The sequence below is a fragment of the Idiotropiscis lumnitzeri genome, chromosome 8 (genome assembly GCF_059441095.1).
Source record: "Idiotropiscis lumnitzeri isolate Australia: NSW breed Sydney's pygmy pipehorse chromosome 8, RoL_Ilum_1.0, whole genome shotgun sequence".
Classification (NCBI taxonomy): Eukaryota; Metazoa; Chordata; class Actinopteri; order Syngnathiformes; family Syngnathidae; genus Idiotropiscis; species Idiotropiscis lumnitzeri.
In genome coordinates, this window is record NC_142398.1 from 14,614,388 (window position 1) to 14,641,270 (window position 26,883).

At 37.8% G+C, this 26,883-nt stretch overlaps 1 long non-coding RNA gene across 1 annotated transcript in view; it reads left to right on the top strand.

Annotated features, from left to right (window-relative positions):
- LOC148332314 (uncharacterized) overlaps positions 1 to 24,421 on the top strand; it is a 35,232-nt gene extending 10,811 nt beyond the window's left edge. The window contains exon 3 of the long non-coding RNA XR_015844765.1: positions 24,355 to 24,421. This is a non-coding gene — a long non-coding RNA (uncharacterized LOC148332314). The remainder of the gene's footprint in view (positions 1 to 24,354) is intronic.
- Positions 24,422 to 26,883: the final 2,462 nt, after the last annotated feature.

Below are 26,883 nucleotides of genomic sequence, written 5' to 3' on the forward strand. Positions count from 1 at the left end.
CATCTGCCTGTGAGTTGTACACTGTTGTTCATGCTATGCTTCACATAAATTAGTCACTTTGACAACTTAAATTCTATGTGGGGCGACTGAGATTGGGCTCATTTTTGTTGACTTGCATGAGCGGTCGGGCACAAATGCCCGGCATATTGTACTTTTCACGCGAGTGCAAAGTTAGCTGTGTGTGTTTGGCAGACCGCTCTCCAAAACAGCAGAAAGGGTGTCATTGGAAAGGAAGAATTTGGTGGCAGAATTTTGGTTTAAACTTCAGCCTGCTTAGAGAATGTGTAAGAAAAGCGTGCAACGTTGTGTTTAATGGGATTTTGATTAGTTGGAAAGAGTGCAGATACAGATACCGATGTGTGGTGGATTTCAGAGGGATTTGATTCCTAAATACATCACCTACCAAATTTTCGATCGATCATCGTACTTAGGGGATGAGGATTTTACAGAGCTCCAAAGGTGACATTGAAGTTTAAAGAAAAAACAACTTAGCATTCCCTTGCACAGTTTGTGAGATAACACAGTTCTTATTTGTTTCTTTTTCAATAGAATGCTTTTTTTTTTTTTCTATCAATACGCATTTATGTAGTTAAAAATAACTCCCTTGTCACCTTAGGGGCTCCATAGGATTTAATACTTAAGGACTTCAAATCATTCCAGATTCTAAAGTCAATCAACTAACTCAAGCATTGAACAAGATTCTAAATGACTACTTTCAGACATGGCTATCTAACTTAAGAACCTGATTGTTCTGCGTCACGTGGTAGTTCTGTGTTTGGTTCATGAATCGTGAGGTTATGTAGCGGTAGCAGAGATCAAGAAAGGATGAAGGCGCCTCTAAAAAGCAACGCGGGAACCGCAGGATAGGAAAGGAAAAGGATGATGAGGTTGTGGAAGTAAGGGAGGGGTGTGAGTGGGCAAAATGTGTGACATCTGGAAAGTAAATGGAGGATTAAGAGGATGAGATGACACGAAATGAGGGTAAAATTCGGCACAATGTAAGAAGAGAGTTGCCAGGTTTTAGATGGCTAAGGGGTAACGTCAAGGTGATGGGGAAGGGAAAAAACTCAAAAGTACTCAAAGGGAAGAGGTGAGTCAAGGAAGATAAGAAAATGCAGAAAAAGCACACTGATAACCCTCCTCTGTGTCTCGTGAGCAAAGGGTGCGTGGGTCTTGTGAGAAAGTGGAGGTGGTGGGTCAGGTAGGTTCAACATCAGCCAAACAGAGGTGAACATGGGTTAGACACTTACACATTCAAACATCAGATCTATAGGGTTGATAGAATGTAGAAAATACTGGAAAGTCAAAGGTGACGAGAACATACGAGAGAGAGCTTATGTCAGCAAACGGGAAAAGAAAAATGTTTGGCGTAAACAGTAGTAACTTATTCCTGGATAGAACTGACTAGAAATGTTCATTCCCTGCAAAATGTGTGACTGCTCATTGATTCTGCTGCCTGGCGATATTACAATACCGATTAACAAGGGTGCCATTAGGATCCAAGCGACTGACTGAAAGAAGAAAATGCGACAGAATTTGTGGCATTGATGTGGTGGGACTCAAAGTGTTGTTATCTTTCTCACAGGGTTTCAAATCTCTGGCAGCATCCGTGCTGATTAACATGTGCCAGTATATCAGAGCAATCCCCAGATATACAAATATGCTCCTCTGGAACGACAGCCTGGTGGGTTTTGCACATCCTAAGAGCTTTGGGACAATGACATGACATCATCGATGAGGCACTGTGACGTCTGCCTAGGACTTCACCTTTGATTGTCTTCCAATAAAACGTGTGTGAGTGTGTGTGTGCATATATATATCGCCCCAAAGGCGCTGTGAGCAACGTAGAGCTTTAGTAGCCGTATTGTTTGACACCAAAGTGCCCCTTGTCCACAGGATGGTGCCTGCTTGGCTTGCCATATCCAATGGCAAATCCGTGTAGTGGTTAGAGTTGTCAACGTTGATACTTATATCAGTATAGTGGCACCTTGACACATTACAATTACTCTAACCCCTTCAGCAACAGCTATTTGAAGACAAATGAGAGAATTAAGCCCATGCGAGGCTTACGCTGTGGCTGCGGCTTCGTCCTGGATGCTGCAGTATTAAACTCCACAACCTCCACTTGGCTGCATTGCTCTTTGTCTATTTTTGCAGCCTGCAGTTCCCCTTTTTCAAACAAAGTATTTCTCTTGTGCTGAGGAGTAAATACAAGAGACCCTTGTTCTCCCTCTTTGTTATTGATTATTGTATCTTATTACTGAGGCTTCAATGAGGCGTGGTTTTCCGTCTCCCAGGATACTCTTTGAGGAGGACATCAACTGTCCCAAGCCGAGGCCAATAGAGCTAAGTTGGGAGCCGTCAAGTGGAAAATAGGTAATGGTAAATGCTTTGCTTTCATACCATCATACTTTGTTGTGCTATTATTGTGCAAAGTGCTAAGAGACACATTATTTTACACAGTTCCTCCGGTCGAGTTTATTTATCTGGAAAAGGAATTTACTTGTCTTTTGCAAAATGGAAGATATAATCCTTGTCCAGACAGATTGTACAATAAAAAAAAAAAAGTATTGACATAACATTTGTCGATTGCAATATAACCAAAGAAAATCTACAGGATTTTTTTTTTTTTTTCGTAACACGTTAAATACTACAAGTAGGAATTTATCTCACTACAATTTAGATTATTGATGCCTAGGGCCTTATTTTTGTGCCCAGCACAAGTCTACCGCAAATCGCGGTCTAACTTCTGGGTTTCTTTCTTTTGGTATTTTCACAGACGTGTGCGGTTTAGAAAGGGGTGTTTCCGCCATTGTGGGAGTAAACACAGCTGACTGACTTCCTGGCTAATGAAAGCAGCTCCACTCAGTCAGCGAATTCGAGGTGCACACGTGACATTTGACATTGCAGAATCAGGAATAGACTAGTATTATAGAAATGCGCAATGTGCCTTTCTAAGGGATTGCAAGTCTGATGAAAAGTGTGTTTTCTTGCCAAACGCATGTGTCTACGAAAATAAATGTGCCAAGTTTTAGTGTAACACTTTGAATGCTAGTCTCGAACATTCCATATTTTCCCACGCACTTTAGTTCCACGCTTTGTTATAGCTGCAGCGGTTGTGAAAGCGCCATATAAATAAAGTTGAGTTGCGAGAGAGGAGAATGCTTGACCCTCGGCATTCACTCTAATATGGATGGTAAATCCAGCGAGGCACGTTTTTAAAAATGACCTCAGCAATGGTGAGAATGTGCTCACTCTCCACATTGACATCACAGGTGACCTTTAAAAGCTGGAGAGTGTGACTGTAATATAACCCCCACCCTTCTCCATGCTCCATGCATTACCCTTCTTTGGTATGAGAGAAGCAATTATTTCTCATCTTATCTAGAACCCCCCCTGCCATTCTCATTTGCTCATTTTCCCTTCACTCCCATCACTAAATTTCTCAAATGTATCCTCTGCCGCAAACATCAACAAGACAACGCAAAAACGTACATTATGTGTGATTTTCCTAAAAGCTGGTGGTGATTTGCTACCGGGTCATTTCGGTTAATGCCGTTTAGTTTCCAGCTTTATTGGACCGCATTGTAAAGTGTTTGATCTATACGTACACTTCTAAGCATCCCCTCTTCTTTATTCCACCGCAACGATCTGTGGCAGGCGTAGAAATGAGACGGAAGACGCTAAGAGACTTTCCAATCTCTTTTGAAAAGGAAATTGGAGCAAAGAGGCGGGGTGCTTGGAGAATGGGGCCAAATCTCATACATTTCTGGAGTTTTCATAAGTTTATTTCATGGCAGAATGGTGGTTTTTAATATTTCCGCTCCCCAATTGAAGGATCACGGTTGAGGACTGTATTAGAACTTCCAATATCCCGCCATTCAATTGAAATGAATTCAATTTTTTCGATCGGGTTTTGAGCTACTATGTGTGGTACTTACAAAAATGAAGATTTAACATTCCTCCCTTGATAATGAACCATTCACACAACACGTTTAAGGTCTAAAAACAGGTTTTGTCCATTTTTTTTATACAATACAGGCACAAAGCGCATTTCAAAGTCAATTTTGAACAAGGATGTATAGATGTAGTCTTGCTTCAAAAAGTGACATTGTGTGGCATGTTCATTTATACTTACAACGGCTTTTTTTTTTTTTAATAAATGGTGATCTTGATTTGATTTTAGCTTGGTATTCATGAGACTTGACATGAAGCAGTACATTATTTGGCACGTCTCGCCTGTCTGTTTTTGAAAATGTGCATTTTCAAGATAGGGTGCCAATTTTGTTTTTGAAAGAAAGGTTATTTATGTAGTGCAAGCAAACAGGGCAACACAAACATTCTATGACTTGAATTGAAGAGGTTAGATAAGCCCCAATTGAGAAGACATGAAAGTAATATAATAACCAATTTGCTCAGCTACCCAACGCAGGTGTGCAAAGTGGCTTAGGTTCAAATACATGTTGCCAATGAGTAAGATTTTATGATTTCATTTATGAGTTGCAAAACCCAAGAAATGGCTTGACTTCTTTGATTTTTGCCACATTCATTTGGGATTTGAGGATTAAAACCGAAGACTTACATATGATGTAGTACCACCTCTGTCTTGAGGTGACACCACGTTTATTTTAGTTTACGAACGCAAATGAAATAACTAAAACTAAAATTGAAAAAGTCATTAATGAAATAAAATAAGAACAACAATTATTTTGAAAAGCAAAAACGAACTGAAACTAACCAAAACATGCTAACGCTAACTTTAATCTCTAGTCTTTGGCAATTAATATAATATACGACTTTGGGGTTGGTTTTAAAAGCATTTATTTTTATATTAACGGTACAACTGTTCGCCAGAATAAGAGAAGGACGAACAAGGATGGCCGAGTGGTCTAAGGCGCCGCGTTCAGGACCCAGTCTCCCCCGGAGGCCTGGGTTCGAATCTTCTGCCAGGATGGCCGAGTGGTCTAAGGCGCCGCGTTCCGGACCCAGTCTCCCCAGGAGGCCTGGGTTCGAATCTCGTGGCTGCCAGGATGGCCGAGTGGTCTAAGGCGCCGCGTTCAGGACCCAGTCTCCCCAGGAGGCCTGGGTTTGAATCTCGAATTTCCCCATTGTGGGACTAATAAAGGCATTATTATTAACAGCCACCAAATCACGTTGCTCCGAGGAGACGGGTTTGCGTGTCTTTGGCTCGAATGGTTCACTTGCTCTTGACGTTTAACTCAGCCCGAACTGCAACATTAGGTAAAAAGTGCTTTACTTTTTGGGTTCATTAAACCTGCTTCAATAAATCTTAACATTAATTCACGCCGCAAATCCATTTTAAAAGTTGGCAACTAGGCAAATAAGGCATTTATTTAATTAGGGTGCATGCATGCATGAATCTAACTTTATTTTTATTTAATTTTTACGACACAATACTTACTATGGTCTTTTTTTATATCATTAACAAAAGTAAATTACTTTTTTGAAAAAAAAAACTAATACTAAAATTACCTAAGTCTAAGAGTTTTTGATAAAAGTAAAACTAATAAATTCAAACAAAGCCACCCTGAAAACTAATGAAAACTAAGTAAGTTTTAAAAAGAAAACTCAAAATTAACTATAATTTAAATTCCAAAACTATAATAACCCTGTGTGACGCTGGCAAAAACTAAAGAACATTGATTATTGTTATTATTACATGTGTGACTATAGCTTAAAAAAAAAAACCACACAAAAACACCAGTTTTAAATTTGGCATGTTGATGTTCTGATGAGCACCAAAGGGGGCAGATAAGAAAAGGAGATGTGTTTCGAGGGTGTTAACCTGTCAGGTGGTAATGAAAGTGTGACATCTGTACCTCTATTAAAAACTCCTTTAGCGATATCACAATTACATCTCCACACTCTCGTTTACTCTGCTCGCGCCTCTAATTGCTGCGTGGGATGTCACCTTTAACTGTCAAGCAAGTCTGTATGTCTACACAGGGCTCTAAAACAAGTTGCACGCGTACATAAATTCACAAAAATAAGATCACTTTACTACTGTATTCCATGACACATGTGCTTAAAGGGATGCAATCATGTACCGCTTGCAAATCCAGCGCCCAACCTTTTTTTTTTAAGACGTGGGTGGATCTGTTGCTGGCTGTCTTGATAAACAGCACATGCACTTTTAATGAACTACATTGGGCTAGGATGGCAAGGCACTAACAAGAACAATGACACTCAATCATGGATGAGTGTTTTCACATGCTTGTGTGTGCGTGTGTGTGTGTGTGTGTGTTATAGCAAGTGTGCGTTTCCCCTCTTTGTTCCTGCACAGGGCCTGTGCGTCCAGAATTAGCGGCGAGACATAATTGCATGAAAACTAATTTCATTTCTGAAACCCCCACTTAATAGAGATTTCATTGTCTCAACCTCTGTGGTTATAAATTATGTGAACCACGGCTCTTTTTGCTTATAAGTATATATGAAAATTAAGCTCCTTAGTGGATAATCGTTACTGTTTGAATAATGATGACTTGTAATACATTATGGGTTATCTCACGTACTTGAGTGAGCCGTGCGGAGGAATTTTCAACCATCATTTCTATCTTCATTTCATCCTGGTTGCTTTGTGGGGTTGATTTGCTTTTAATGGCCATTTAAAAGTCTGGCAGAAGCATCGACTTGTAGTCGTTTCACCAGTGTCAAATCAAAATCCAATTACCGTCGTTGCTTTAATTCAGATTACATTTCACAAAAAATAGGGGGGATGCTGTAGTACAAGAATTTCGGACATCATACACGATGCACATGTTGGTGATGCCATTTCCACCAGACGGAATTCTTTATTTATTTATTTTTATTTTTGGGCAAAGACTTCATGAATCATTGAAGAGGAATGGACCTTATAAATGTTTTAAGTGTTTTTCTCGGGTGGTGCTTACCATATTGATTCAATGCCGAAGTAACCTTTTCAGCTATGATTTACATCGCAATGTCCAACAGGATTTTGGAGAAACAATATAAGACCAAAGAACAAAAGCATATGTCCGTGTAGCTCTTTTGGCAATAGGTGTTAGCTTCATTTCCACTAATTCATTTTAGTTTTTCGTTTTAATTTGAAAAGCAATCTTTAATGTTCCATGAATAGACTTATTTGTTGGTTAGTCCTTCGTGAGGCGTTGTTGTTATATACAATGGCTACGATGACAACATCCACATTAATCTTGACATAGGCCACCATTAATTTTCACTCCGGTCAACTGCAGCCATAACTGTCGACTAAGGATGTGTGGTCAGGGGAGGCAGAATCATGAAGAGTAAAACCTCAACAATAATTTAATACGGTTATTTTCATTGCAATCCTCTGGTCTAGGCTTTATATTGATTATCTTTATCTTTATCTTTATCTTCCATCCATCCAGTTTAATGATGCTTATCTGGTTCAGGGTCACGAGGAGCAGGACCCTACTAGACGAAATGATGCAGTTGGTAGACTACAATCTGGACTGGTTGCCAGTCATTCGCCAGGGCACATGTAGAGATTGACAAACGTTCACTCTTACATTCACACTGTCAATGACTGGCAAATGAGCCATCCCTTCCCCTACAAGAAATCAAACCACATTATCCGTTTGGCAAATAAACGTGTAAATCGGAGTTATACCATACTTGCACAAGCCTTGAACCTCGCACATAATTGCTGCTGAGGCTACTTCATTCAGAATTTCACAAGAGGCCTTGAGGTTCTTCAGATACCTTATTGGTGACCACATGTCCAATAAGACATTTTCAAATAATAAAGAAATTCCTTAGTAGTAGGCATGCGCTCTATCATTTTGCTGTGCAGTGACATGACGGTCAAATCACACAGAACCTGTGACTAATCCTTGATATATTTAACTCTTTATTGGTTCTCATCTCATCAGTTATATAATTTATATAATTTTTTTTTTTTTTTAACTTTAATTTGTTTTGAAAAGACATCCCTTAGAAATAGGCTCAGGCCAATATGTTAATAATAGCATAGTGAAATGTCCTTGATAATTTGGGAGATATCAACATAACATAATAAGATAGAAACAGATTGCAGAAGACTGTAATCAAATGAATGCATTGCCCTAGGAGACCTCTGATGATGAGTGTGTGGTTACGTTGCACTTTGCACTGTAAAAATTAAGTGTCACCAAGATTGGGATAGGTGCCCATTTTGAGTTTGATTTTATGCATGTTATATACAGTGAATGTTGTTGATTTATCTATTTGAGCCAAGTTTTTTTGTTTGGGTATTTTTTTTTGTGTTGTTGTTCTCATATTGAGATCTATTTCATTGCAATTATACATTGATTTTGATATTAAGGATGAAACATTCCTCCACTGTCGCTTGACAATTACATATACAACAACTGAGATTTCTATTGTAATTTTGTCCCACTTTGTCAGCCAAAGACATCCCCACAATGCTTGTTTTTTTATGTTCCTTTCTGGAACAGCTTTGTTTGATTGCTGTGTTCTTGGCAAAGATGCACTTACATCTGAATAGTAAGCTAATGTTCTTTCCCCTTGTGTCTGTCTGTGTATGTGTGTGCGTGTGTTTGTGCTGTTGTGATTGTAGAAGAGAATTTCTGAGAAAGTCAAAAAAAAAAAAAGACAACAATATGAGTGAGCCAAGTCACAGAGGAAATTCAAATATATGATTCCAGAATATTATGCAGAGCTGCCGTTTTTACATAATCAATTCCTCGAGGAATAAATTGGGCTCAGCAAATCATTAATTTTCTTGGACAGGATGGTGGCGCATAATTTTAAGTTGCTTGACAAGATAATGATCATTAATACATGCACGTAAGCTTGATGGCCCAAAGACGAACCACATGAAAGATCTGCAGAAAGTGTAAAAGCTTTTCAAATTAATTTAAATGACTTTCAATATCATTAATAGTGCCTGAGTTCGATGTGTAAATTGCAACTATAATTCAGGATATTGGAACTGTGGCTGTGGTTGTATGGTGGGTTTCTAGGCAACCTTGGAGGAAGCGTGGCGAAAGTGTGAACTCTCATTACAGTCATCTCAACCTACCTCTGTGAAACCAAAAAGAAACAGAAAAAAACACACAAAAAAATCCCAGCTTTTTTATTGAATACATTTCTTTCAAGGGCGGTATATCAGAATCAGAATATGGCACTAACCAAACAGTTATTGCATTCTTGTTTTCTATTCATTCCATTTTGATAAGGCAAGCTGTTAAAAGTCAAGTGTCAAAGCAGCAGCACCCCAACGAGAAGCCATTTTACCTCGAAAAGCAGACGTCAGAGGGGCCTCATGTGGGTAAATAAAAAATCTCTTGTGCATGGACTCAGAAGTCTACTAGATCTTACTGGACTTTGCATATAAAATTGGATTTACATATTCTTTGAGCTGTGTTTGTGAAACTGATACAAAAGACCTGTAGGAGAAATGTCTTTTCTTGTAAACACAAAAAAAAAAAAATCTATCATCAAAAAAATGAAGGACGTGCTGAGTACCGGTATATGTACGAATTTAGAATCATACCTTTAGATTGAAGACGACTTTCAAGAATGAATGTGTGACTGTATCTGTCTATTCTCATGCATTTTCTCAAGAAGAATTTTCTCCCAAAACTTGATAAATTTGGCCCAAGTGGATAATCAAATTACTGTATTTTCTGGACTATAAGGCACACATGCATATAAGCCGCAGCAACCCCCCAAAACAAACCACGGCGTATAAACCGCACCAGACTATAAGCCGCAGCTTTTTATGTTGAAAAAAAATGTTGTTTACTGCATGTACAGAACGATTTTGTACTGTGAATGCACACAAAGGTATATACACAGATTGTTAAAACAGTGACGTTTAACATGGCAACAACTTTGCTAATTAATATAGAACAGACCAAGAGGGAAAAAAATGGAGATTTATTTAGCTTATTTCCTGAACATCCACAGAAAAGCCGCGCCGTTCTATTAGCCGGATGGTTCAAAATCTGGGGAAAAAGTAGTGGCTTATAGTCCGGAAAATACGGTAACTGTTGAAACTCAAATTCACTGCACCCAAATTCAAAGTGCAAATCCGCATATCAAAATGTGCACATGTGTACCGTAGATGAGGAAAAAAAATAATTAGGAGTATATTTACTAATATTATCCACTTTGTTTTAAGAACCTGCCTTGTTCTTAGGTGATAAAATAAGTGCGATAAAGACATGACAAGAGCAACAATAACGCAGCAAAACAATAACATGTAAAATGAAGAGGGATTTAAAACAGTATATAAGGAGAATCTGGTGGTGGACGTGATTTGTGTACCATGAGGAATAGGCAGACTGCAGATGCTTAAATTAGTCGCCTTGTATGCCTTTTGCCAGCAAGCTCATGTTGAATCTTTGTAAGAAACGTGATAATCAGGTGATGTGGGCTGACTGTGGATCAGTTGATGAATCACGCTTGTCTACTGAGCTTGACCTTGTAGTCCTCAACACATTCCGGGGCTCCATTAATGTGTCCAATTTGCAAGCTCTCATCAATGGGAGGGCAGCATTTCATCAGTGGGCTTTTGGAGTCTTAGTAGAAACCAACACATGCAACTCAATTGAGCAATTGTTCAGGTTGATTTGTGGTCCGCGTGCTTCGAAGCTGCACAGATTCGGCCTTACGGAAAACAATATTGACTTCATATGTGACCATGTGGCATAGATAGCTCAAGTCACGTCCGGCATCTCTGCAGTATATCTCGCATCCTCGTTTAGCAAATGTTTATTACTACAGATTAACGTTGGTAACAGGTGCGATTTTTTTCCATACAAAATCAAACAAAGCTCGATCTATCGTTTTATTTGTGGTCGAATGTACTGAGTAGTGTCATTTTATCTAGACAGACAATCTGCTTTTGAAATAACTCTGACATTTAAAAACAAATCAGACAGAAGCCCCAGATTTAATTTCTTTTCTCCATTTTCAGTGTGTTGTTTAAAATTAGTCGAGCAATGTTGGCGTTCATTTTTAACAATACTGACTCAGAAGTAATTAATGGATTGTTTAACAGGAATATTGGAAATCGTATCCACAACAAAATCTTTAATGGCTCATAGTTCACACTTCTTGACATAAACGGAGACCAGATGCTTTAGAAAATATATCAATAATATTAATAGCAACATGAACTTGAGATCTATTCTCATGACAGTAAGTGGTATTGTCTGCATGCTGACTAATAATGACAGTGCTATCTGTCACCGTGATAAGTTGTGTCCACTCGAAAGTTGAATAGTAAAGAGTAATAAATGCATGGAGTGTTCGTGTGAAGAATGGAAACATACAGTTTTCAATCCTTTTCACAAAAATGTTTCCTCCAGAACTACGATTTGTTCCGTTATCTCCAGATGAGAAATTATTTTTAAACAGAAATACAGGAGATTCCCTCTGGAGATGAAAGTGGTGCGAGACAAATGATAACTAAAGCATATAAAGGCAGCATCTTAAGAATTATTGCATCACTTAGTAAAATCTTAATAAACAATAAAATAGTTACTACTTTGAAAATCAAAGAGAAGTTGGAGACTGAATTCAATATTACTCTGAGTGATGCAGATTAGTTAAAAATGTGGAAGATGCATCAAACAGCAACCTGCTCTCGGACTCGGCGGGAATTTTCCTGGAAAAATCTTGGAAGGTTTTCTGCTACACCAAAAGTGTAAAGCACGCAGTAAAACATTCATGAGAAATGCTGGCGTGATTGTCGAGAAATGGATGTAGATCATGCACACATATTTTGGAAATGCACAAAACTGAGTGAATTCCTTGAACGAAGTAGGTGAGGTGATGAGGTTTGGGGAGATTTTGTTGCACATTCAACCCTGATACTCTGTACCTTGGTAACTTTCAAGAAAATACAGTTGAACACCACACCTAATATCAAATATGGGAGAAGATCCATATTTAACTTGAATTGGGCAATTTGCATTATTGTATAAAATCTGAGTAGCATTACAAACAAAAATGACAAAAGCATGGGAGCCAGTCGAGCCGTAACCACACACAAACTCCTCTCTTAAGAATGAAGTCATTTGCTGGCTCTTTTTTACTGGCTGCTGCTTGATGACTTAACTTCTGTGTGATAAACATTAAGAGGAGTACAACACCCGGACAACAGTGCAGTAAATTAATTTAAAATCAACCCCAAAGGCTTGTGTAATAAATACATTGCCAAAGATTTTATTCATTTTATTGAAAGTATTTTTTTTAATTTTATTTCCTTAGTTTTCTTAAACTAAAATAACCTTGACACACACACACATTTAGCTGACAGTAAACGTCTCTCTGTGTTTTGGGCGCCTTGCAAACTGTTATAGTGCTTGATCATCTGGAGTTCACTTGATTTTCTCGTGAAAATGTGAGTTAATGTGCAAGGAGCGTGACCCACATGGAAAGTGCTGTGAAAAACTTTAATTCAATAATATTGACTGGACCGTACCCATAATGCATTTCGTTTGCATAGCTTTGCTAACTCTAAACCTTGTTAATATTGCAGAGGTAATCCATGGCAAGTTTTTGAACTAAAATCTACTATAATACTCCCATTTTTAAATGAACAACATTATTCCGAGATTTGCTTTTTATTATCGTTGATTTTGCTCAGGCTGAGCCGTTTATTGAACTGTAGAAAAATAATATTTGTAAAAATGAGCAACATAAATGTCATTTTGCTCGTTATTGAAAAACATGCTTTCTGCTGATGCATAGTCATGCATTTAACATATTTTGCCAACCTTCAAAAAACATCTTGGGGATAAAAAAAAAAACAAACAAACCTGATCTGAATACCTTGGCAAGTGTCACCAAACTGCTGTTTACTTCTTCTCTGCAGGCATCATGTCGAAGGGAAATGCGTTTTTCATATGGAAACATGCTCCACAAATATGTGTTTCTTCAAAACAATCCCAGCATGTTTCAAAGGCTGAAAAAATTGACTATGTGTGTGTTTGCAAATGTTTCTTGCATGCATAGCTCATGATAGAACATTTGATATAAATGTTTCAATTTATGAATATCTGTCTTTAGATCCATCAATCACTTTCCCACAAGGCATCACTCCCTGTGGAGTGTTCACGGCTCCAAAGTAGTGTCTGTAATGTGCGTTCAAGTGTACATAACAGCTTTTCTTGTTCATCATGGATGAAATATAGCGAGCTCCGATTAAAACTTCTCCCGACAAAGCCTGAACTCATACTTTTTATTATATTGACATTCTTTTCTATAATATTTCCCATCCGCTATGTAGTGTACCCAGATCTCTTGCCGGTTAATAACATTGCACTGCACTTTATTGTGAGCCACAGTGTGCTGACAGGTCTTTGGCACGGCACAATTCTTCACTTTGTTCTGTGCAATCAAAATGCTTTTGAGCTGAAGTGCAGGACCTTACCCTCTCAAGTGAATGCAGTCTTAATTTCTTAGAAATGTCTGAATGTGCTGACATTCCAACGCCGACATGGTGTCATTTAAAATGAAACCATATGTAGAATTAATCTCTCATGTTCAAGAATGACTTTTTTTTATCCTGCTAAATGAGCAGCAACATTAATTTTTGTGCTCAAATTGTACATTCTTAGTATAATAATGCAACATAATGTCAGGGAATTATCAATTGCATTCCATCAGGATGCATTTGATTGAATAGTTGTTTATCCCACTGTAGATAGGTGAAGTCAGGGGTGGGTAAACTTTTTGATCGGCGGGCCACAATGGGTTCTAAAATTTGTCAGAGGGGCCGGACCAGGAGCAGATGAATGGCGTGTTTTGGTAACCGCACCTCATGGGAGAAAAAGAAATGCATTTAATTTTAAATGAAAGTGAACAAAAGCATAACAACAATATATATATCTTTGGAAAAACCACAGTATTAAGAAAATAAAACATTTACAAGGTTTATTCGTTAAATTCTTTTCAAGTTCGGCGGGCCGGATTAAGACGTTTAATGTGGCCCCCGGGCTGTAGTTTGCCTAGCCTTGGGTGAAGGTCTAAGGACCCCAACTGTGCTTCAGTTTACTTTGTGTTCATTTACCCAATAATTAAATAAGGACATTTTCGTCAAATGCTGATTCCTAATTGATAAAATACAGATGTTATTAACATATCTTTTTCTTATACGGTAGAATTATTTTTATTTTGTGCAGGCTGGCTGTGTATGACATATAACATTTAACATTGTAAGCATAGCTTAAGTAAATGGAAATTTTAATTTCCTCATGTAATATATATGCAAGCTAAGACGAATGTTGTCAAGCCGAACTTGTTGTCTTGCATGATTTCACCTTTGTTTCGCTTGCAGAAAGAAAGAAAAAAATCCAATAATGTAATGGATACGTTTCGGAAAAAGTAATCACCCACCTGGTCTGAGCAGTACGACTGGCTTTTTGGATTGAATACTGCACTGCGGGTTGAAATCTTAATGACGGCATACAGCAGGAACACTCTGTATTGTACCTAGATCAAAAGGGGGTAAAAATATTTTCAGCTTTCTTACTTTGGTTCTGCAATAATTACAGCAGTTTAGTGTATTAAATATCAGGGCAGATGTTCTGATGAGCTCCATTAATCAAAAAAATAAAAGTACAGTATTCATTTGCATGAATTTTCTTCTTTCTACTTGTCTCGTTTTTAATTTGTGCGCCACAGAGATTAGGCCCTGTTGTAATATAACAATTATACAGCATATATATATATATAAATATACATAAATAAATAAACATCATGGTTGGGAGACGACCACTCAATCATTGAGCCATTCCGCCACCATAATCTTTTTCTCCACTATGTGATGCATTCCTCCCACTGTTTGTGGCAACATGGACGGCTGTGTTGCTCAAAGTGAGGACTGATGCAAAGATGCCGACAGATGGCCACTATTTATGAATGAGTGGGACATTGCAGCTAGTGTGTGGAAGTCCATTGTAAGTGCAGGACACACTGAAATTGACCCAAGCCGGGTAAGATTTGGCTTGAATCTGAAGGTTTCTTTTTTATTTTATCATAATTCAACACTGTGTTTAGTCCATGTTGTTTTTGGATTGTACAACCAAACAAGGCTAGGATTTATTAAACTCTGCAAACAGTCAAATTTAATCGAAATTGGGTCATAAAGGGACAGACTCGATTTTTGTTTGTTTGTTTTGGCTGAATTGATTTGACATACCTTATTTGGGTTAAATGAGTTACCCAAGTTAGGGCCTTTCCTTTTTGACCCAATTTTTGACACAACTGCTTTTAGAGTGTAGCCATAGCCAAATAAGACACAATTTCCAAACCCATCTACAATGTTTACCATAAGCATGTTGAAAAGTTGTACTGTAGTACACTGCTTTCACTAATACAATAAATCAAATAAAAACACCAAAAAGGTCTTCGAGGTGTTGGCTGATCCATAATATGCGGCAATGATTAACACAGTATTACTGGAATAGGAAATCCACTTTCGATGATGTCTTGTTGTTGTGCATTGCAGCAACATATACAAATAGTAACTTGCGATTTTATTTTCATTTCATGAATATCTCCATTTTTCTCTTTAATTATATGGGTGCAAAATAATTCAAGGTCACTTTTAAAAAGATGACATCTGTCCGCATTGTTCCGCGCTAATGCTATTGAATCAAAAGGCTGAAAGCCTATTTTTTTTTTTTTTTTTATCCGTATTTCAAAAATATTTCCATCAAAGTAACGAGGTGTTTATACTGCCACAGGGTGTAAGGGTCACGTTGAATCTTCAGAACGCAATAAACCACTTTGTAGGACTTGCCTACGGTAATTCATTAATGATAAAGTTGCTACTTGAAATGTTGCTTCTAGTGTTGCATTAGCCAGAGCTCTTAAGTCGAAAACAAAGCTGCATATAGCATTTCCTCACCTCCAAAAAGGCATTCATTGCCCACTGCTTTTACTCTTGTCTCATCTGGCCGAAAGTGATGCTCACTAAAGGGTCAAAATGCAATTAATCTACATCATCCAATTTGTCCGAACGCTCTTTCACAGGGCTCAAACCAGAAATCCTTGAGGCATTCCAAACGCAACAAGCCCTTTGAGAACTGCAAATGAGCATAAACGTGAGGAAAAAGAACTGCACACAGCTGGTAGCGGCATTGATTAAAAATATATTTATGATCAAACACAACCAAATATCTGATTTTTCAACACGCCAGCTGTGCTGCTTCATATTAGTTAGACATGATGTTGCGTATGTTTGTCGACATGATAGCCCGCAGTACAAAATTATATTTTGGATCCATTCAGAGAATTCCGACAGTACAAATAAGCAATACGTTTTGAGGCTAATTTTGGACAATTTCACCTGAAGTGAAATGAAATGCTCTTTCGGCACACTCCAACAATAGTCGTCCTTTTAAGTGGGTGGCAGACGGCAATCACCTTGAGATGGAGTCTGCAGATATGGCGAGATAAGATAAAAAGATGTGAGGCAGATAAGTCTTTAAGAGCAAAACGATCTAATTAGTACGATGAAGATTTTCTTTGCCATTCTGCTGAGTCAGCCTCGTCGTCTTGGCAACCTTTTGAAAGAGCAAAAGTATTATGAAGTGTTTAGTGATGGGGAAATGTCTACTCGCAATATACCTCTAAAAATATTAAATGTCATTTATGACATCCAGGAATGTTTTTGTTTTGTATCCACTAAATTAAATCAGCATGGCATCCAATGGAAGAAATTCACTGAAGCGTATTTTGGGGATTATAAACTACGGCTTTTAATGTGACTGATTTATTTAGGAATTCTTACTGATGAGCTTCAAGTTGCTCATAGATTTACCCAAAGTATTGTCACAGCTGACTAATAAAATTCTCACAGTGGACCACTCACACTGTACGCGCCTTTGTACTGAATATTCATCAGCCATTTATGGTCGCATTGCGTATGCGTGAGGCAGAGAGGATAGCGGAAACGGTGCAGGGCCGAATATAGGCAGTATATACTATCCAGCAGAGCGAAAATAACCAACTTGGTTTGACTTTAATGAGCATCGGGACGGAGTGCCATAACTATAGTCATCTCTGCAGTGTGACCACCGTCTGAAGTTTGATTTTTTTGATCACTGACTGCCACCGTTGCTGGCAACGCGGCCACCACGTCCGGGCACGGAGCGACATTCTCCACGGATTTATAAGAATGAATAAAGGTCAAATTTAGGGTGGCCTTTAGTACCAACAGTACAAAAGTTGACTTTAAAAGAGAAAATGTATGTACTTTCATTGCTGGTCCTCCATCAAATGTGAAATTGAACAGCAAGGTAAATAATTGATCTGCCCATATCTGAAAATGTGTCAGTGAGTGAGACTGAATTGCCTCCTTACCGTGGTAACACTGGAGCTAATTTGTTTAGTAACGTTTTCCATCCCGAGTTTCCCACCCCATTTACTTGACAGGTCGGTTGGGCAAAGAGCCACTTTTTGGAAGCCAGGAATGAACTGCATGATCTGAGACAGTTTCATATCCAAAAGTTAAGCAGAGCTGCATTGAGTTTGTGGGATGCACAAACTACCATTCCTCCACCACTTTTCCTTTTGATGAGCAGCAAATATTTGCATGTGCCACATGCATGGATCAGGACAGTAATTGAAAAGTGTAAATCAGTGATTTTGTGATGAAGTTCTGCCTCCAAAAGGGAAAATACAACCTTCATTGTCTTTGTGGAGGACTTTCAGTTTGCGCTTGCTTTTTTTTTTTTTTTAGACGCTGTGCTCAGCATGCAGCCCGCTATTCATCATGATGAATTAAAAATCCATACTTGCTATTGGCCCAGTAGTATATCACCGGTGTCAGGCCAAAACCTCCTAAGTCCGAATTCAGTCACGTCGTTTTTTTTTTTTTTTCACAAAGTGATCCCATTTCTTTACGAGTGTCTGGATATTTCGCTTTATTGACGAATGTTAATTGTTGATAATTGTCTCGCAATGTTAATCAGAGGTATCACCAGATTATTCTTTTTTTTTTGTGGAGTGGCCAGGGCTAGCAGTGCATGTATGAGTGCTTGTTTGTGTCATTGTTTATCATAGCACCCAAGGTCAGAATTGCATGAAATAAACTTCACATGTATTCAGAACACACATGACGTTAGCCATCATACTCACGATCAAGCAGGAACATTGTGTCATTTTGCTGATCTTTATTCACAAGATAATGCTATTTTCTTTGTGTCTCATATTCTCATTTGATCTCATGCACTGATTCTGTAGCTGCCAGTCTATCAGAGCGATTGACTGTCACCGTCGGCCAATGCCATTTTGAAGTTCATTCAAATGGTATCTAAAAATTAAAATGACACAAAGTCATTTCATTCTCAACAATTTGTCAACTCTCTACATTAAACTTCTTTTTTTCCTTGGTAGGCTTACTTTGGGTCAAACGCTTATGTTGACTATCACAGTTATACAGATGACACACAACTGTAGTTATTAGTTTCATTAACATTTTGTCACTTTTGAGAGCAAATTAAGAATGGATCAACCAAAATTTATTTCAGCAAAATCAAAAAAAAAAAAAAAACTGAAATAATTTCTGGTAGAAAACACCTGGGCCCTCTATCTTTAGAAACCAAAGACCAAGTCTGAAATCTTGGCACAGACATGACTTTCAGCAATTCTATCAAATCAATCGCTAAAAGAGCCTTTTGCCATTTGAAAAATATATCCAGATAGAATTGTTGCATGCTCCAAGCAGACCAGGAGAATCTTATCCATGCTTTTATCCCCAGTAGACATGATTATTTTATCTTCTGACTGGGCTCCTTCAAAAGAACATTAAACAGTTGCAACTCTTTCAGAACACTTCATTTTGGATTCTGACCACAACAAATATATTAGATCATGTTACAATACTCCTAATCTTACTCATAATTAGTTGTATCAATTATGATACTGGTATATAAATCACTCATGTTTTGGGTTCTGAATGCATTAAAGAAATGCTGATTGAATATAAACCCAGTAGGGCTCTGAGATCTGCAGATTTGAGTCAGTAATTGGAGCCCGGAGTACAAAGTAAATATGGTGAATATGCTTTTAACTCTTATGCTGCTCACACTTTGAATGTGAAATATTTACAAAACAAAATCCATTATTCAAATGCCTTCAATCACATGATATGAGTGACACAGAGTATAAAACACAACATTTTTCGAGGGGATTAATTTCTGGTGGAGACAGTTTGCCCCCTCTGTGGATGTCAGGTGATCGACAGTCAGCACAGTAGAGGTGTGAAATGCTATGAATAAATTCAGCTGCCAATTAGACAACAATGACACAGCAGCTCTATGAAATCTAATTAACTTTGCTGTTTATTGAGATGGATTACCAAACGAAAGCAATTTTCGAGTCTATGATAGTATGAATTTAATTACTTTTGCATTCTTTCAAAACAAAACAAGCCCTAATATCTTGACTGCGTGGATCGTTTTTACAGGCCAGTAAAGGGGGAGCTATTGAGCTGAAGAGTTGCTGTAATTTGCTCATGACTCTAGTCTGAGTCTATCCCTGGATAGAAAGCATGAGAGAGAATGAGAAAAGAAAGCTTAAATAAATCAAGTCAAACTTCTGGATGAAAGAAGCCTGGCCATTAAAAATGCCGTGACTCATGGTTTTGATTTTATAAGGTAAAAACAAATTGATTCAACAATAAGAACTGATCAATGAGAACTGAACAATTAAAGCAAAATGGATGGAAGTACTTGGACGAAACTAAGAGAGAACCTACTAATTTGAAGTGACTCTGACATCAGCTATGAAGTCGACTAAAAAACATAACGTTCGGATGTACCTGTTAAAATAATTTACTTGTGATGAGTGCGCCTGCGTGTGTGACTTTTACTTGGAAAAACTTGCAACAAATCAATTTTCCAAAACGTAACCACGTACATTTAGTCAAATACCCATCTCTCCGTTTAGTTTTCATTAAAATAATAATAACAATAAATGGGCAAGATGTCTTAAGTCTACTCTTCAAGAGACAGCCAACATGCTAACGTAATGTTCAACAAGCTAACGCTATGTTCACTAAGCTAACGCTATGCTCACCAAGCTAACGCTATGTTCAACAAGCTAACATTATGTTCTTCACGCGTTTATTTGCTGACCTGATTATCCCTTAATATTCGGAATATTTTTTTACTGTCTGTGCTATTCTATGCTATCAGCTATTTTCCAGATGCAATGATGAAAACAACCATCTGTTGTGCCAATTAATATGCTCTGTTTTAACAGAAGTAAAGAGTAAAGTGGATTTAGATTTATACTTGGCAGAGTTTCTGCTTCCAATTATGCTCGCTTTACATGCAGCAACAGGGAATTGGATGAAAAAAAGAGTAAAAACTTAATCACAGCTTTGTATTTACTGTAAAATGAAAATATAAGAAGGTGAGCTAAAGATCTAACAGCTTCAGTAGATTGAACAATATGAAGCGTTGCCAAGCTAAATTCTATGGTACCAAACAACACATTTAATATCACAACAGGACAATCACTCATTTGGGCTGCAATTAATCAACGTAGAACCTTTTTAATCCTTCTTTGGTGGCTCAGGTACTAATGATGCGGAGGCAAAATCCAGCAGGGTTGCTATGTCTAAATTAAACGAAAGCTTTTGGTGCTTTGCTGGTCTGATGAGACAAATCATATTTCATGCGATCCTTTTGTGGGAAGGACTTTTACTTCAGGCATATTGACGGTTACTCTTCTTTTTGCCCTTACAACGTTGCACGCTTCTGTGGCCTTTGCGCCTGTCACACATGACTGCTTTATTTTGGTTTTTAATCTTCCACTAATCTGCTTAATGTTGGATTTCTGGCAAGGGAAATGATGAAAATATTTGGCCTGTAAACAAATTGCACAGTGGCCTTGACATTCTGATACATGAACCCAACAAAGGTGCACATCAGAACAATTTTCAGAAGGTCTGTGAGCTTCTGTATTTCTAACAAATTAAGTTTAAAGCCACAAAAGCGGTACATTTGCAATGATTTTCAAAAATCTAATGCTTAATTTCACAAATTAAAACCAATGAATTCCTACCTTTATTTCCAATTCGTCGTCCTTCTTTTGCGCTCTACAACCTGCGTGTGGCGAAACAAAATGTAAATATTTTTCTTTTATTTGTTTCTTCACCATGCCCTTCTCAGCTCTTACCTTGAAGAACAAGTTGAGGTAAAGGTTCTGTCCTAGCTCATAAATATGCAAGCCCAGGTCGAGGCTGCTCTTGTCAGACAATATGACTTGTGTGATATTTTACCACTGATGCAGTTATTTCATTAGCATTTTGCACGCACCACTGTGACTCACCATTGTGGTTTCAGAATGAAAATATCGGCCCTCACATATATTACAAAATAAGATGCATAACCTGAACGTAGCCATTTATAGCCTCGGGCATCTCACGGGCAAAAGAAAACCTTTTTGTTCTTTTGATTGTGGTGCTCTGAATTATATAAAATAAATTGACCAACTTCATTAACCAATTTTATAGGAACAAACCTCCAATTAGCTTAAATTTCCCCCCAAAATTAATAAATAAATATACTAAATTATAGTGGAGACATAAATCATCTGAAGTGAAACATTTCTAGTGGAACACAATTTATTGAGCAAAGCTGCTTGATTTCATTACAGGGTATTTAATCCCAAATTACTACAAGTGGTTATTAACCTCTTGCACCTCCATCTGTTATTAAAGTTTTTATTTCACTCAAGTTAGGCAAGTATAATGAAGCAGAAAGATTGACAAATCCAAGCCGGCAAGGTAACTTCATTAGCTCAGGTGTTGGAGAAATGATGGTTATTTGGCAACAAATACATTTTCTGGACATGTTGGACTTACTATTTACACTTAATACATTTGGTTTATTTATTTCTTATGTTAAGTATTTTATTTATTTATTTCTTTTTGTAGAACTTGCAACTTTTATGATGCTTGGCAATACGCTTGGTTACGTGTGTCTTCCATGAAGTTCTAATCATAATTATAATATCATTCTGTTGTGACATCACACTTTAGTAAAATTAAGAACGACTCGCTCGCAGACACGTTTTCAGAAATACAGGATAAAAGATTTACTTGTTTAATTTCACACTTGATGGCGTGGCACACCACCAACCCAACTATACGCGCACGTACACACAATTAAAAAGTCAATTTTCTATTCTGTCCTCTTTAAAGTATGCGGTTGTTCTCAAGTATTTAATTGTTAAGGCTTAAATATTGGTGACGTGAGAGGGTGCCACAGCCATTCCCCCGCATAAATATTTACCTGAAAATCCAACTTGAGTCTACTTAAAACTGGTGCAAAAGTCACTCATGAGCAGCAACATGTCAATTTTTTAACATTGTTGCAGTGTGAACAGCAAAACTTAAATTTTGGACAACTTACCTTCAGGGTTCTATTTACATAGACAGCGCACATGCACTCAGGCATAGAAACGGCTGCATCTTCATTTTCGTGTAGGTGCAAGCCCTGCTAAGTGTGTTTGGGAATTATGCAGACCAAGCTGCACTATGCTGGGCATTCTGATGGACCGAGGGCATTTTCTTTCACACACCCCTTTGCACTTGAACATTTGAAAGCTGGAAATAGACTGGACTTTTTTTTTTTTTTTTGTGGCAAGGTGGTATAGCGTGATTTCGGTGAATTTCATTGAAGCACAGCCAGACAAATTCTTTACTTCATAAATGTGACAATAGCATGCATCAAACCCTCAAGTGCTCACTTCACAGTGGTCACCTGCAATCACCCTGGCCAACTACATTATCCACCCGTGGAGGTCTGGTTGGAGTTCCTTATAAACGTACTTTCCGCTGTATCGAAGAGCTGCTCCCATTGGCTGGAAAGATAGTCGTCTGTGTTCACACCCAGAACGGCGCAAACGCGCATTTGTGACTATACAACACAGAGTTCGACCATGCCTTAGACTTGCGGTGATCACGATAATACAGAGTGAGTCTGCTTACTTCATACAAATATTCTCTGGTCGTGAAAAAAAAAAAAAAAACTTCCAAAGCTTCCTGACATGTGACACGTTGTTTTGAATGCTAAAATGCTAGTGCAACTTTAGAAGTGTTGTTCTATCCAAATTTGGATTGAATTCCGACTCGCATCACTCCAGGGGAAATGAACTTCAAAAGTTGTGCTGTACTTTGATATTCTGTGTTCGCACTCTACCAGACACAATGTTCAATGCGTACACCTTTTTTTTTTTCTTTTTTTTGCAATGTTCCATCATCTTAAACAGATTGTCCTTGCACCTTATCAGTGTTCACACCGCCAAGCAGTTGTTATTTCTCACTTGTAGTACTTTCATGTTTGACACCTCCCTTGAATCACGCTCGCTCATCTGTATTATGCGTGCGGGCCCGTTCGGTGTACCTGCCTCAGACTTTTTAAGTCTGCCCAAATTCCAAAGCTGATTTTCACACTTTTTAGTGTATTTCTTCATCTCACCTAATTTTCATCGGCCCCTTAACAGCACACCTAATTAAACATTTTTTCTTATCTTTCACTCCCTTTATGCTCGCGCTTCATCATTTTGTTTCACGTTTCTATGCACGCATCCTCACTCCCTCTGTGGCTGCCTCGCTGCATAACCAGAATTATATCCTGGTTTGAGGAAGGTCATGTTTTTGTCGCCGGGGCGGCAATACCTAGTACAGACTAATTATAAGGTGTGCGATGCCTTAGCACAGCATGCGAGGGTTCCGGAATTCATGGGGTTATGAACAAATTGGTTCCGGAGGGAGATGGAGGACAGGAAGCAGCCTTTGATAAATGAACCAATGAAAGAACAGAAATGGAGACTATTACGCAGGATGTGTGACTGACTGACACCAGGAACTCTTAATCAAATTTTGTACAAAATCATATGACTTGTGGAAGAATTGTCATAAACAGAAGCACCTATAACAACTTCTCTCAGAAAAGCAATGTGTTTGGAAAGTCACTATCTTTTTATTCAAGTCTAGATTTTGATTTGCGCTCCCGAGACCCAAGATCTTATTTGTGTGGCATTTTTCGGATTATTCTTCCTTCCTATTTGAGATTAGGAGAATGTGAGGATGATAAAATCCAAACCTCATCTGTTAACTGTAAAATGTAATTTGAAAAAAAAATAGGGATTTATTTTTTTTACTGTGCTGGAAGTATAGGAGTCACAAACTTTAATGAAAGTGAGAGCCATTTCTTGGGTACGGAGTTAATAAAACATTTAATAAACACTTCTCTTCAAAATTAGTTCAAAGTAGTTTTAATCATATGTAATTATTAATAATTAACAATGCACATCTATGTGATGACAATAAAGATTGTTTTCTAAATGCAGGAAACAGATACAGATCCAGACACCATCATGTGACACTCTGAAGAAGGCAAAAGACTGTCGCAGAAACACGTCAGGTAAATGACAACCTAATAGTCTGTCTGGGATAAAAGAACCAACGACTTCAAATCTAAATAAGAGTCAGAATGAACTTTATTCAATTAGATAAATATCACTTCTACAACATGCTTAGGAAATCACAATGCCACATCTCAGAGAGCTATTTTTAGAACAGATCATGTGGGCTATTCATGTTGTTTTTGTGATAATGTATCAGAATATAAAGTTTTAAATTTAGGTGGCAGAACATGTCAAAGGAAGATAAGGCTATTTGCAATAAATCAGAGTCAAGTCGAGCCTTGCAGAATATCATCCTTTCCATTATGTCACTTGCCATTTTATTCAAATTTAGAGTGAAGTTCCCCTCTATGGATTTAATGGAAAAAAAATAAATAAAAAAAATAAAAATATATATATATATATATATGTGTGTGCGTGTGTGTGTGTGTGTGAAGGCCATGAAAGTTAATATAAATTCCTATTCTTATGTTAAACCTTGCACCCTGTGGATAAGACCGTTTTCATGCTTTTTCTTGAATCACTTCGTTCGGCTTTCCTTGTAATTTCTCACTTGTCTGTGTTTGTTAACTCTTCTGTTTTGAAGTTTAAAAAAAGAATAATGCTGGCAGGGAACATTTGCAGCAGCTGCTAATGATTTCACGTCCATAATTGGCAAAAAGAATCTGAGCTTGATGAGCTATTGCTCCAAACATCTCATAGGTGGAAAATGTGAGATTTCATGTTCGGTTTTAGACTGCTCTGAAGTCAGAACTGTTCTGTTTTGCCATTATCCCTACATTGAAACTCAAAATGTTCCATTAAAAAAGATGACATTAAGATTGTAGTGGCTTTATTCGTCAAGAGACAGTTTGAATGTCACCAGTCCTTCCAACTGTCAATCTTTTTCACACATTTTATTTTTTATGAAATTATTGAATGCAAAAAGGTCTTAGCATTTTATCTTGCATGCCAATTTCTTCAATATTGCGTACAACAAACACATGCATATTCATTTTATTTTGTTCAGTGCAACTTGTGGACGGCACCATTAGACTACTGCATCTCATTGATGTTTACATGTAAAGAATTTCCCGTGAATAAGAACTCTGACTCCTGTGAGGCATTCCATTGAATTTTCCTATAGCTAAAGATGTGTAATTTCTACTTCCAATTTTTCTTTTTTTCAATGCGGCATTATTCCTTCATCCAACATCATTCGCAATAAAACCCACTTCCAGCTCGGAGCAGTGACTTATTTGTGGCAACCCACGAGGGCTTATGGCTAAGCAAATTCAGCAGATCTTTACACTTTCTCCGCATTGCACCTGATCAAGGGGCGAGGGGGGCAAAATCCTCACACATGCACGTTTCCAATTTCCTAATCTTCTCTCTGCTCCCTGCTTTCATCTGTGCCTTTACCCTTGCTCTCCCCAGCAGGATGACGTGCCATTCAGAGCACAATCAAGCAAAGCGTGTGAATACAAAGCAAAGCTGAATCACACGCACGCAAATATACACAAACTCTCACAAAAAGGTTTAGCAATGACGAGCCAGTGGAGTGCTGCACTTGTGACATTCATACGCTTCTGCACACAAAGTGATGCACGCTGGCTTTAATTTCTGCGGTTGATGAGAGATGCAACTGTTGAGTCCTAAATTACTTCCGCAAAAAAAAAAAAAAAAAAAAAAAACATTTTTAAAGGGGATACTTTAATTTGTGTGTAAACTTTTCCATTATTTGCATGAGCGCACACCTGCTCTTTATGAAGATGCATGAAGACTTGGCAGGTCATTTACTAGACTTTTTTTCATGCACTGTTATTATTTCATGTTAAAGTATTATTTTACACTGTCCATATCAGATTCAAAGAGAACAAGTGTAAAGCAGCACTTGCAATTTAACAGAGTCGACGCAAAAGAAACCAAGCAGCCCAATGTGATCTCACGGTCTACTGTTAGATACAAGCAGTTACGCTGTCCACAACTGTAGAACCAAGGCAGAAAATATGTCAGGAAAAAATTAATAGCTCAGTGGTGGAAAACCTCAGCATATTCAATAAGTGGATTGGACTGTATAGGATTTGTTGACGCAAACCAAAAAAACTTTGTTGAGTCCGCACTCAGACTCAAGAACTACTTTTTTTGTACTGTGAATGCAAAAAAATGGACAGTGGTGACTCGGAAGTCCCTATCCAGCCAAACAATACCTACATTTTGATTACATTTAGTCCAATGAAGCCATTCAATTGCAGTATTGTACCTGTAACATTTTAACATTCAAATGAGTTAATTTCCATGTAGAAATGTAAATTATATGCTGTAACCAACACTCAACCTTAATAACATCAAAATGGGTGTAAACAATTTGGTAGTAAGTTGTATTCTTTTTCCGACTTTAAATATTTGGCCAAATTTAAAGTTGTCCAACCGCCAAAATGTGACCACTGTATTTCACTTAAATCCATCAAATTT